Raw genomic sequence first — 14,123 nt, forward strand, 5'->3', positions numbered from 1 at the left:
CACCTGGGCTGGGACTGGTCGCGTGGGCGCAGTTTAGCAGGAAGCTCTCCACACACTCACCGGACCTTGGTTACGACTGGGTCTGGGGGTTCCCGGAAGTCAGCAGAAATTCCTACTCTGTGGGAGGGGTGGGGAGGTACGGCAGAGTAGTGGGGGGTGGCCCACGCTGCCCCTGGGCTGGGACTGGTCCTGCCAGCTCAGGGCAGCAGGAAGCTCTGCACACACTCACCGGACCGGGGCTAGGACTCAAAAAATAAATTTCTAAAGAAATTAAAAATGGTAACATAACATACTATGGCATAAAGCAAAAGAAGGATGGAGAAGGAACTTTACTGCAATCATGGTGCACATTTAAAGCAAAAGAGATCTCAAAAATATACCCGAAAGAGAGAAAAGCAGAAGAAAGTAAATCTCAAAACTGGAAAGAAATCAAGATCACAACAGACATAAAACCTAGGGTTGGGGATGTTGTCTAACATGCACAAGGCCTAGGTTTGATCCTAATTTTGAAACATACCACAAAGCTGTAGTAACTAAGACAACATGATACAGGCATTAAAACAGACAGAATGGTGAACTCAGAAGTTAATCTGTATTCATACAGCCAGCATTTTTTGTAGAATATACAGTTGAGGAAAGGGAGTCTCTTCAAAAATTGGGTATGCATATAGAAAAGAATGAAACTAGATCCTTTCCTCTTATCATACCCAAACATGAACTTATAATGGACCAGAGACCTAAATGTCAAACCTGAAATTAGGAAATTACAAGAAAAAACAAGAGAAACACTCCAAAACAGTCATGTGATAATGAATTTTTAGATGGAGCTTCAAAGACAAGGCAACAAAGCTAAACATGGAAAAAGAAATTCAGTTTAAAATATGCTCAACCAGGCATATTGGCACATGCTTGTAATCCCAGCACTTGGGAAGCTGAGACCCAGGGGGATCACCATGAGTTCAAGGCCAGCCTGAACTATATAGCAAGACCCAGTCTCTTAAAATATAAAAATATACTAAAGGACCAAATACTCCTCAGAAGACATAAACAGCCAACAAGTACATAAAAAATTATGCTCAATCTCAGCCAACAGGGAAATGCAAATCAAAACCTCAAGATATCATCTCACCCCCGTTAGAAGGGCAATTATTAACTAACAAGACTAAACATTCTAAGTACTGGTGAGAATGCAGGGAAAAGGAAGCTTGTATGCACTGTTGATGATAATGTAAATTAGAACAGCCATTATGGGATACAGTACAGAGATTCCTTAACACTAAAATAAAACTACCAGATAAAATCTAGCCATTTGTTGTATATATATCCAAAGGAGATGAAATCATCATATAAAAAGATACTTTACCCCTCTACTTCCTCCCGCACTATTCACAGTAGCTGTAAGTATCAACTCAGCAACCCTTCAGTGAATTAATGAAGAAAAATATGGCATATAACATATAATGGATTATTTGTCCATAAAAGAAAATCCTGTCCTTTGCAGCAACACAGATGGAACCAGAGGTCATTATGTTAACTGAAATAAATCAGACACAGAAAGAAAAAAAAAACATGTTCCCACATCTTGAAAAATGCAATGGAATAGTGGTCACTAGAGACCAGGTAGGGCAGGAGCCTGAGATTGGAAAGTAGTTCCATTAGAGGTACCAAAGTAGAGTGCAAGAATCATTTCTAGTTCTTTTGGGTATCTATAGATTAGGATAATCTTGTGGTTTATTTCAAAATGACTAGAGAAGGAGAGTGCAAAATCCTCAGCACATGAAAATCAATTTGAAAAGACAGAAATGCTCACTAGCCTGATCGGATTAGTATACATTGTGTACATGTATTGTACTACCATAATGTGCTCCATAAAGACGTACAAATAGATCTTAGAAAAATATGTAGTGAAAGCACTTTCAAGCTTCATAAAATACCATTTAATACTTACCCCATCAAATTTTTGCCATTAAAACAAGAGTGGGGCCTTGGAGATATTGGTGGAGTTCTTACCTAGAACACAGGGCTTTCCATTCAATCCATAGCACTGCAGAGGTAGGAGGGAAAGGGTGAGATAAGTTCCTTAGAATTCATAACAAATGAAATTTAATCTGTAAACTTTACCATGAGCACGTGGTAGACATTTTGCAATCCTATCAATCAACAATTAATCCAAGTACATTTTCAGTTTTTAATTCTATTAAGATGCAGTTTTCTGACTTATTTCTTTCTAGGAAAAGAGGCATAAGGCTGAGTAGGTTTATGTGAATGAACTAGGTACCTCACACAGTGGGCCACCTTGTCCTCCTCCTTTGATGTAACATTCTTCAGGATTCTTCAGTTTTATTTTTTCATTTTTGGGTTTGTCTGCTTTGGTATGGAGTCATGTTTTACAGGACGGCTTCTGGGAGAAGGCAGCCATCTCTTCTATAGCTACTGTTCTAAGACAAGTTGGAAGTAAACTTTTCAAGCTGAAACGAATAGCTCAGATTATCATCAGAAATTATGTAGCTACTACTCCCCACTACTCTCCATGATCTACAAGGAACACATTTTTCTGTGGAGATAACCTCTACTTAGTTAGCATTCATCTTATTTTTCCTGGTCATTCTTCTACCAAACAAGCAAATCTGGGCAAAGATTCAGACTCATGAACCCAAGATGTAAGTCAAATACTTTTAAAGAAAGCAACAGACTTGGACACTCAGATCAGCTGTAAGAAAAATGAGAATGAATTCGGGGAGGGGTGTCTACTTTAAAAATACCCAACAACCAGCAAAGATATTAACTATACACTTGGGAAAAATAACAACTCTTCATTCACCTTTACAATCCATGAGAATGATTGGTGGCAGCCAAGTGTAATGATGTGCAACTGCAGCCCACCACCACTCAGGAGGCTGAGGCAGGACTGCTGTGAGACTGAGGCCAGCCTAGGCTACTAGTGGGTTCAAGGCTGCCCTGAACTACATAGTGAGAACCTGTCTAAAAAAAACCCATAGGGGGCAGGGAGAGGAAAAACAAAAAGGAGAGAGGAAATAAATTGATGGTGGCAGAATCAGGCTTGCTTTCTTCTTGCTCCTGACTTACATCAGTAGATATGGTACCTGCCTGTCTTTCATTCATTCTGTGATTCTTGGCCAAAATATTAGCAACTGTCAACAGGCATTGAGTTACAGGCTCCAGAGTCCTGGCAGAACGTTACCTGCTTCCCACAAAGGCTGCACCTCAGTGGTGGGCACCAGGGTCTTCAGTGCCTGGCACCACAGGACATCTTGAGATCACTCACGCAGCTATTTCTTGTTCCTTCTCAGGTTAGTCCCTGGACATGAGCCACAGCTCTCAAAGGTGGTTATTCCTGAGAAATCCCAGTAGCTCAGTGCTCTTAAAAAGAATTTTGTATTTCCACTTCAAGGGCAGTTGGATTCAGTCCTAGGAGCCAATCCATCATGCCCAATGACCCCTCTGTACAAAATGTCACCAAGCCACTTAGCTGCAATGAAGCCTCGGCTGTTCTCATTTTTACTCTTTCTAAACATATTTTTCAAGTAAATTGTGAAGCTTAACTATCATTGCCACCTGGAATCAGGGATTACTCGCTCCAGATTACTGCAACTCTAACTCCCACTTGGGGGACCTCACAACTGGATAAGAGAATGGATGCAATAAGCAGTGTGTGGTAGTAATGAAAGGAACTGATTCAGTCTTGTCATCTACATAAAGAAATGTTGCCCTGATAACATCTTCATAGTTGTACAGTGGGAAACATTTCTACCTGGAGAAGAAGGAAGACAATGTTTTTTCATCACTCATCCTCCTGTCATGGGTGAGGCATCTGTGCTAAAAGCCATCAACAATGAAAAGGAAACATTGAGCGAACTCGAGGTTTTCAGGACAGGATCCTGGACAAGGAAATGAAACCTGGAAGCAGCAGCTGAGCGGAGGTTTTCTGAACTTAGCTGTGATGAAGGGTGGCCAGTTGTGGAGGACTGGCTGACTCTAAAAGACCAGTAAGTGGTAGGAAGCAGGCCCCTGAGCACAGGCTCTAGCTCCCTAAGGACGCCCGGGTTTCTTCTGGATCTTGGACAGCTTCACATTCGAACAGGTCCACTACATCGCACAGATCAGCGCGTCTGAGCGGAGCCAGCTTCCTCTGCAATCTCAAAGGCTCTGCTCCCTGCAGTGACAGCCTTTACCTGCAGAAGGGCACCCAGGTGTCAGGAGGCGCCCCAGGGTCCCTCTGCCCGACACAGCGTGGGTGAAGACCTCTGCAGCTCGGGGAGGCCAGGTGGGGACCTCCGCACCCGGTCCCCACTTGGTTGAGGGAACAAGAGGAAATGAGAGAGGCGACATCACTGCCCTGCCAATGCCCCAGCGCGGGGGGTGGGGGGTATGGGGTGGAAACAGGAAGGGGGATGGGCATCGGCTTGAGGGAAGTGTGTCCTGTGAAGTCACTGTAGGCGTGTCCTATGCAGATAATGAATGCAGCGCTGGGGTGGCTGGTAGGAGCCCTGATGTTGAAACCTCATGATATTCCTGTGACCATGGAGAGAGCTTAGCGCGGTTTTTGGCAGCCCAGCACATGTGCTGCATGGACAGGCTAGGAGGACCCAAGAATGCGTGAAGGTAAATGAGCCTGAGTGCAGAGTGAGGCACGCAGGAGGCTTGGTGGGGGAGGGCGGAGCAGCAGTCATACTTACCTGTCAGGGGAGACACCATGATCACGAAGGTGGTTTTCCCAGGGTGAGGCTTATCCATTGCACTCCGGATGTGCTTACCCCTGTGATTTCCCCAAATGTGAGAAACTCAACTGCAGAATTTGTGGTAGTGGGGGACTGCATTTGCGCTTTACCCTGTGATCTGGTTTAATGTGATATTCACGGTACCTTAATTTGGTAGTTTTGTTTTTTTCAGTTTCATTGTGTTGTAAGCCTGTTGTGTGGAAGGCAAGAGATAAGTATTTATTTATTAAGTTAAAATGTTTTACTACATACTCTCTAGGTTTTATTTGTGTATGTTGGTTTTTTGAAAGGTATTTTCCTAAACACGTGTTGTTGAAAAGGATGATGTCTTCCTTCTTTCACTTTGTGTCTCTGTGGAGTATTAGTTCTGCTTATCAAGGGGACGCATTCACTCCTGGACATACACATGGTGCTCACATGAGAGGGCCCTGTGGACAGACCACATGCTAGCACAAGTGTCCCAGAGTCTGTGCTTTTGTCCTGGAAAGAAGCACCCGCCAGGGCCACAATCCGAGATGCACATAGAAAGAAAGAGTAGGACTGCTGGCCCGACCAAGTGAGCTCTCAGCCCAAAAAGCCGAGCATTACAGGGCAGCGCTAGTTTCACTGCTCATGGGACTATTTCCCATGAGTTCCTTGAACCCTGAGCACTATACAGCAAGGCAGAAGCTATTTCAATTGCTAGCCTATTTTTGTTTTCTTTCCTTTTTCTTTTTTTCTTTCTCTTCTTTTCCTGTGAAGCTCTTAAAATTTGAACTACATGTTCCACTTTCACCTTGAAGATCCGCTTTCCAGGTCACTTGACACCCACATGGGAGGAAGAGCATGGTAAATTTATTTTAACAGTTCATCATGGAGAGTTTATGAATACTTTTGCTTTTAGGGGTATTTCTATTTAGAAATTTTATATATTGTATTAAAAAACGTATACTCATGAAGAAAATGAAATGACATAAGGTTAAATTTTAATATATATAATGTTGACATGAAACATTATTTTCATCATCATCCGTTTACTTGCCTATAAAAATTAAACAAGAATAGAAATACATTTCTAAATGAAATAGAATCAAAATTTAAAACGTTATCACTGATGTAGTGTTTGCCTCTCATGACAACAGCACGTTCCATGCTCAGGCCTACCTTACACTGACAGCATGTATTATTTGCTTTCCTGTCTTTAGGGCAGGTCATACCGGTCATCTCTTCTCTTCCTGTTGTCTCAGGAGGCTCCCACTGTACCATGTACACTTTGCAGGGAGATGAAATATCAATAAAATAAAATATTAAATATGCTATACCTTCAGGAAAAACAATGTCTCCTAGATCAAGGATTTGCTTAATTAACCTAAATATATATATATATATATATATATATATATATATATATCTGTATATGCAGTAGATAAGGGGGTGCGCACCTGTAATCCCACAACTCAGAGGCAGAGGCAGGGGATCGCCTTGAACTCAAGATTGCCTTACATTACAGTCAGACCATTTCTCCAAAAAAAAGCAAATCAATAAATAAACACATGATCAGTATCCCTTATTGTGCACTGATTAAGCCCACAACCTCCCAAATGAGGACAGAGAAGACTTAAATAAAAGAGTTAAAGTCCAGCTAGATAACTCAGCAGACTAAAGGGCCTGCTTAGGCAGAGTGCAGCAGGCAGGTTCTGTGTGCTATGCGACCCGCCTCATGGGGCTGGCTGAAAAGCCAGTGAGACTGGGACTTGGCATGCCTGTAATTCCAGCTTTTGGGAGGCTGAACAGGGGCTGATAACTATGAGACTGATCTATGTCCTGAGACCCTGTAAGCCTGGTAGAGCCTGTCCTAAATATAAATAAATAAATAATAAGGAGCATGATTTTAAGGCTCCAGGATGATAAAAGCCCTTTCACAGACTTTGGGATTTTGCACAGGTTAAGACAAAGACATCCTCTGGGTGGCCAATATCTATTTAATTATCAAAGGCGGAGAATACTGAAGAGGGTGGACATCTGAGCAGGACCATTCATGGACCTCTCCAGTACTCCATCATGTCCATTTAGGAGAACTATGTTACCTCCAGGAAGGGCTTCCCCACAGAAGTGAGATGTCTGCAGCTACAGTCCTTGTCTAGTTAATGGAGCTTGGAGCAGGCATCCTTAGCTGTGGCCTTGTCTTCTCCTGGGAGGCTTCGAGGCTTCACCCACCACTGCAGGATTCATCTGGGTTCAGTGACTCACAGAGTTTCACTTAGTATGTGTCACCTGCCCATCTCCAGATAAGGGGCCTCAGCATGGACAGACTCCCAAGTAGGCATGGAAAGCCAATTGGGCACTTACATCCTGTTCGGAACTGCTTCGTACCTTTTTCCATCAAAAGACTATGTAGACTACAGTGAATATACAAGTAAAGCTCTACCACAAATATAATCTGTACTTTGATGATTATATGCAAGACACTTTTCACAAGTGAAAATGGCATGTTCCACATACAAGATCAGTTACACTGCTCACGTGTGTTTTGGTTTCCTGACTCTTCTGGTCACACATACGTGATATTTTGCTGATCTCTCTGTCTTTTTAGGAGGATCTCATGATGTCTAAACTGTCTGCACACAGGTCTGCTCCAGGATTCTTTGGCATTGTTTTTTAGGGAGACATAAATACTCCTTTGTCTGTGAAATTGAACATTTAGCTCTAATTTTTAGGAAAAATTCTCCGTGATATTTTGTGGTTATTATTTTTTGTAGGAAACTATACCTGGTATGTTTAGGATTGAGTAAAACATAACCATTGGCCAACAATTGTGGTTCGAATGATGTCATACTTGCTTCATGAGTCCTCAACAACCATCTTCAGAACCTGTATTCTGATAAGATGGAATACAGAAAAAATAGACAGATTTCTAGATCCATATGAATTAACAAAGCTGGACCAAAAATTTTAAAATTCAAAATAAATTAATACCCATCAATAAAATGGCAGATATAATTTAAAACTTCCCAGTAAAGGAAATCCCAGGTTTTCACACTTGAAAAAATTACTATAGGGAAAGTCATGTTGCCTTTAATCCCACTTTAACTGCTTCTTGTTCTTCAAATACATGTATCTTGTGTTGACAATTTTTTTTCTTATACATTTTTTCTTTTTTCTTTTCCCTGTTTTTTTTTTTAATCTTTTCATACAGGATCTAGCTATATGTTCAGGCTGGCCTTGAAATAACTTTATCATAGCCCAGGCTGGCATTGATCCTCTTGCCTCAGCCACCTGACAGATGGACCACTGCACCCAGTCTGTTCTTGTCACTTTCTAAAGCAGTTCGGGAACACATCTTCCATGAGTTTCTGCTGTGATGGCCAACTCAGTGTGCTGAATCAATTCATAATTCTTACTTTTCAAGGGGCTTGGGGTTATAAAGTACTCTACAGTGTTGCCAAGAGTGTGTACGAAAGAAACATGCTCAAAAATATTAAAAATATGACTTGTATTGTCCTATCTTCATAGAGAATTTAGGAAGAAATTAGCAAACTTGCTGTTCTGTGCCTGGTTGTTCCCCCTAAGCCTCATGCAGGCATGGGGGCAGCTTCTATTGCTTTTTTTTTGGTGGAATCAGTGATTGAACTCAGGCCTTGTGCTTGGCAGGGAAGCACTTATTCCACTGAGCCATCTCCTGGATCCGGGGGCAGCTTCTAGATTTGGTGACTAATTCATGATCCAATGCTGAATTATGGGAGTGAGTGGTACACTGCTCTGGGATGGATAGCCTGAGACAACAGAAGGAAATCAGAGAGGCCCGTTAACTGCCCCAGATGTTCCTCCCTTTAGCATTTCCTGCTTTCCACGTCCATGATCGGTGCCCTCTGCCATGTGCCACTCTGCCTTGGAGCCTGCTGAGTAGGGACTGAAACCTGCACTAACTGGGAGCTAAATAATCTTTTCTTCTTTTATTGTGGTATTGGATATTTTGTTCCCGCAGTGAGAAATTAACTGAGACTTGTTTAAATAAACAAATATATTGTCCCATAGCATTTGCCAAATTTTTGCTCAAAGAAATAGGAAGGATGTGACAGATGAGCATCACAGATATACAAGGAGTTTACTCAACAGCATTAAATCCTGCATCATGGCTGAGACTGGAGTCAGTGCTGGAGGACCTGCCTGGCTAGTACATTCCCAGGGATTAATCCCGACTACTATGGAAATAAACAGAGTTAAAGACAAAAGGAAAAAAGGAAAGGAAGGAAGAAGGTAGGAAGGATGGAAGAATGGAAGGAAGAAAGGAAGGAAAGAAGGTAGAGTCAAAAAATATTGGGAATAAATTCATGTTCACAAATTAGAAAATGTTTAAATGATTTATATTCCTTCAAAGCCCAAGATAATATACAGCTGTGTGCACAGCTGATTCTGATGTTGATGGCATCATCACTACCAGGATGCTGATGATGCTGCTGATGTGACTACCATGGCCAGCACTGACAGAGCTTCGCCTATGGAGCGGGAGGCCTTGGGTCCACTGTTTGAACTGCGGCTCACGCTTCTCCTTGGCAAAGGCCACACAGGAAGCTCTCCTCCTGGCTCCCTGTGCCACGTGGAAAAGGAAGCAGGGGAGCCTCCAGTGACTTGTCCAAAGTCTCCCAAATCCCAGGGGATTTCTCACTCCAACCTAGTTTCACTGCAGAAGACTACAACCTCACCTTGTTCCTCTTTCTAGGAATTCTGAGCTACTCTGAGGTGTGTCCCCTCATGTGTTGGATTGTGTTTAGTTGTCCCCCCAATGCCTCATGTAAATTATGGGGCAGACTGGGCTAGACAAGCAGCCAGTCTTGAGGGGCAGGGCCAGAGGGGCGGAGCCAGAGGGGGGGCGAGATGGCGTGGTTGGAGGCGTTGAGACAGAGGGCAGTCCCACAGGGCGGGCCAGAGGGGTGGACCCATAGGGCGGGCCAGAGGGGTGGGGCCACAGAGGGTTAAGCAGTTAAACTGGCCAGACTGTGCTTTCTCAGATATATGGAGAAGGTCATCCTGCACAAGGCAGCGCCCAGCCTCTTCTCCACTGTCTTGAAGCCTCAGGTAAACGTGAGCTAAATAAGCCTCTCTTTCCTTCATTTTGAGTGTGGGGTTTTTGTCCCAGGAAGGAGACAAGAGTATCTCATGCACTGCACACACCAGCTTCGAGCACAGTGAGGTCTTTCTTGTCTGTGGGGTTTGTGTATGTTCTGGGGCTGCCGAGCTGTTTATTTGCAGACAATGTACATTTTAGGAATGCTTTTGACGTGTGTCTAATGAATTTTTCAGCATTTTGGCACAAATGTTTCCTCTGACTTTAGGGAGGGTATCCACGGCACTGGCTCTGTACCAGTGACGGCCCAAGTAAAATAGTTCTGTGGAAAGCGTCACTCTATCTCGGATGATACACCAAACTCCGGTTATCTGTGAACCAGCAGCCTAAGTGGTGGTGCCAAACATGGAACACGCTGCCCAGAGATCTGAAGCCCTGTGGCACAGGTGCTATGTATTGCCAGTACAACCTACCCCTATCTCACTGTGCTGGATCCAGAAGCTGGTGTGGTGAGGCAGTAGCACAGAGGCCTGGGGATTGTAACGATTCCCAGCATCAGGAAGAGACCCCAGGGATGCGTGAGGGTGCCTCACCAGGAACACAAAACCTAATACCTTCCCTGCTAAACCTCTTGATCCAACATCATCAGTTCCTAATTTTCTGTCATGTTTCACTGGCCAGGCTCAGTGCTCGGCCCCTCTGGCCCTGCCACCCAGGCACCGGGGAAGACACAGACCTCTTGTATCCTGACGAGGCAGCCTGCCCCATTTCAAGCCCTCAGAGGTGGGCTTCAGGGCACAAATGCCTTGGGCTTGCTCACCCTGCATAAGTTCACCTCCAGCAAGGCCCAGCCTCTTGCAAGAGCCCCTTAGTGACAGTGGAGGAAGGAACTCCACTGAAGGATTCTGAGAGACATCAAGAACTTGAGCCATCATCAGACATCAAGCTTTTAGTGCTTGACGAGTCATCACAGTCATTCCAATCATGGGAAGTGGGAAAAGTTCTGCAAAGGCTGCATGCACTGGGATGTGTATTCTGAGAGCTAATTTAGACATCAAGCTTTTAGTGCTTGATGAGTCATTAGAGTCATTCCAATCATGGGAATTTGGAAAAGTTCTGCAAAGGCTGCATGCACTGGGATGTGTATTCTGAGAGCTAATTTATAAGCAGGTATCTGTCTGGAGTCTGGTAAACTCTACAGAGCATCAGATGGAATGGAGGGACCTCTGAAGTCTGTAAGTTCCAGTGCTTGGGCCTGTGGGACTCAGCAGGCAGAGAACAACTAAACCCAGAAAGCTGAAGTGAGGAGACAAATGCAGTAAGATCTGATGGGTCTGGAGATAAAGCTCAGCGGCACAGTGCCTGCCTGACAAGCACAATTCCAGGATAAAAAAAGAAAAACTAAAACTGTGTGGAATTCAAGGGATCGATAAACAGACAATCCTAGACATGTGGACATGGGTCTATATGGGAGCAAGAATGGGACAGATGCTTCAGAAATGGGGATACAGTGTGTCTAAGTGAGTGAGTTCCACTTTCCTCATGGACTTGGATGAGGAGAGCGAGAGGAGTGCTCCACGGGGCCCTGTGTGCATAAGATGTGTTATCTTGGGCGGGCTCCAGAGAGTTGTCTCCCATGACAGAGCCTTGGGAGAAGCAGACTGAGAAAGAACAGCACCGGTATCAGCTGTTGGTTCTTGCAGTTCTAAGGCAAGGAGAAAGTACACTCCACTGTTTGTATTCAACAAAGGCACAGTGCAGTTCCTGAAGTGAAGAAGAACAAAGGCCTGGGACCAGAGCCTTCTCTGCTCCTTCTCCATAATCTGCTGGCACAAAGCCAGGACATAACTCCAGCAGTCTTCCCTGCAGCCTATCCAGTCAGTAGGTCATTAATGAGAACACTCAAAGTTATGGGAAGACTTGAAGCAGCTGGCACCTGAGCTGCTCACCACGAGCTCCTAAGCAGGTGTGGGTCATGCTCAGCCGGCCTTTCCCTCCAATGTCTCTTCTCCTCTCCTGAGCAGCCCAGCTGGGCCTAGGAAATGCACGTGGTGCCAGGAAGAGCAGGGAACAGGCCTGTCCCTGAGTTGGACAGACGCCAAGGAGTGGTAAGCTTCCTACCTCCCAGTGGAGTCAAGCTAAGAGCTCACAAAGATCTCTTCAGCTTCTGGCAGAGAGCAGTGGCAGAAATAGGAGCTATTCTTTCCTGCCTGAAGCTCCCTTCCTCCTCCCTTACCCTCCAAGAAAAAGCATCTGACAGGATACCTGAATCCACAGTATTCTCTCTGTTCTCTCACAACAGCAATGAGGCAGTCGGGAAGAGCAGCACCAGAGAGAAGAAACTCCAACAGGGTAAGTCCTTGCATTGGCCGGGCTCGCTGCCTCCCACAGGTTCCTGCATCACTATCAGGAATATACCCTAGATCTCTCCTTTGGGTACTTGAAGCCTAGTGTCCTTGAAGACTGAGGCAGGGGCATTCCCGGGATGAGCTCTGGTGGTGGGACAGACGACTAGAGAGAAAAGGCAGAAATATGCAGTCATTACCGCTCCCAGCTGAGAATGACCAGCATTTGTTTGTAAAAAGGAGGAAGCTCAAGCAAATCTGCCCACTGTGCGATCTAAAGGAGAAAGCACTGAAATCTTTATAGAGCAATAGCCAGCAAACAAAAAAGAGAAGCCAATGCCCCTGTCCACTCTGACAAGCTCCTGCCCAACTGGGCCTAAAACCCTCGAACTCAAAAGGAGCAGTGCAGACCTTAACTACTGGTGCCCGAGATCTGCTCCCTCCTACCCTTTCTCTAACTCTCCAAGCAACAAGCTCCTAGTCAGCACCAGGCAGAGTCTCCCAGTTGCAGGTGGCTTTCTCGGGCTCTAGCCTTGAGGAGAAAGGGAGAGGGAAACCTGGGCTTTGACTCCCACCAATACTGCTGCCTCAGTCTTGCAAGGGACACAACATCCCTACCTTTATTGTGGTTGTATGTAATCCCATTAGGCTACTGAGTACATGTTGTTGATAAAAGACTACAAGAAGCAGTCAAAACTTAGGAAGGGTAAGGAAGAGCGTCTCCTCTTTATAACCCTGCTGGAGACATTAAGAAAAGGTTTGGGTCTGGATTACTTCCTCACCAAGGAATACAGGAGGCCTGGAAGCTGGCGCTACATAGATTACCTTTCATCGGACCATCATTCCATGTGTCAGGCTAGGTGTGATGATTTCTATGTGGATGTCCCTCGAGTCTCATGTGCTCCCAGGTGGGGTTTTGGGATCGGCGAGATGATGGACTCCACCGTAGATGAGTCCACTGATGAGTTGGTACCTAAATACGGTATCCGGAAGAGGTGGACCACTGAGGCATTGCCTAGAGGGTTCTGTGTGCCTCCCTCCTCCCTTGAACACTCTGCTTCCCACCTGCAGTGCCATGAGAACCTCTCCTCTGCCATTCCCTTCTGCTGCATGGCCCTCTTTGAAGGCAGAAGGTTGTGGATTGAAATCTCTCTAAACTGGGAGTTTTTGTTCTTTTCTTCTGCTGGAGCGTTTCCACCCTGGCCACTGGTCTTCACACTGTGTGTGTCCCAGGTGTGTTTGTGGAGCACAGTGGTCCAGCACGGGCTGCCAGGAAGGGCCTGATAGTCTGAGGGGCCTTTGTCTACTGCCTCCTGTGAGTGCTGGTATGCTGTATATGAGCAAAGCCTTGACCTTGCATGCAGTGTCCGATTGCATGTGTGCTCCTTGGTGACTCTGGGCAGGAACATTTAGACTTCTGGACAACAGATGCTATCAGCCATGCAACACAGCTATGAATGCACATTCTTGTATCGGTCTTTTGTACTTTTTTCCCTGCTGAGTATGTCCAAGTACCTTGGGAATTGCTGCGATAAACTTTTAACCTTAATAGAAACAGCCAGTTTCTTTTTGAATGGTTTTCCACTGTTGCTGAATAATAGCTTTTCTGTATCCTTGAGAGCATTTGCTGTCTTTCACATACACCCATCTTGGAAATATCATTTCATCTCTCTAATTTTATCATTAAAGCCTTCTCAATGTATTCTGCTACAATGTCTTCTAAGAACTTTAGCTTTCAGTTTTTAAGTCGATGTCAAATCTAATTCATCTCCTGGTCACAGACCACTTGGTGTGTGACTGACACTAGCATTCTGATGTCCAAAATTCTCTCCACTGAATATGTATTGACAAAAGCACTACTGTGGGGCTGGAGGGATCACTAAGTAGAATTTGTGCTTGTGTGGCAAGCACAGGGGCCTCAGTTCTTTCCCCAGTTCCAATGAAAAAAAAAGACCCAAAACAATACAAAAGTATTGCTGTGGTCTCTGATACCCA

The 14,123-nt window shown here is 44.7% G+C and overlaps 1 non-coding gene across 1 annotated transcript; it reads left to right on the top strand.

Moving 5' to 3' along the window:
• The first annotated feature begins 4,689 nt into the window (after positions 1-4,689).
• Positions 4,690-4,853, top strand: LOC111814734. Its single transcript, XR_002819641.1, has one exon. It is a non-coding gene; the product is annotated as a U1 spliceosomal RNA (small nuclear RNA).
• The last annotated feature ends 9,270 nt before the right edge of the window (positions 4,854-14,123 follow it).

Source organism: Octodon degus, unplaced genomic scaffold, assembly GCF_000260255.1.
Source record: "Octodon degus isolate 3935 unplaced genomic scaffold, OctDeg1.0 scaffold00461, whole genome shotgun sequence".
Lineage (NCBI taxonomy): Eukaryota > Metazoa > Chordata > Mammalia > Rodentia > Octodontidae > Octodon > Octodon degus.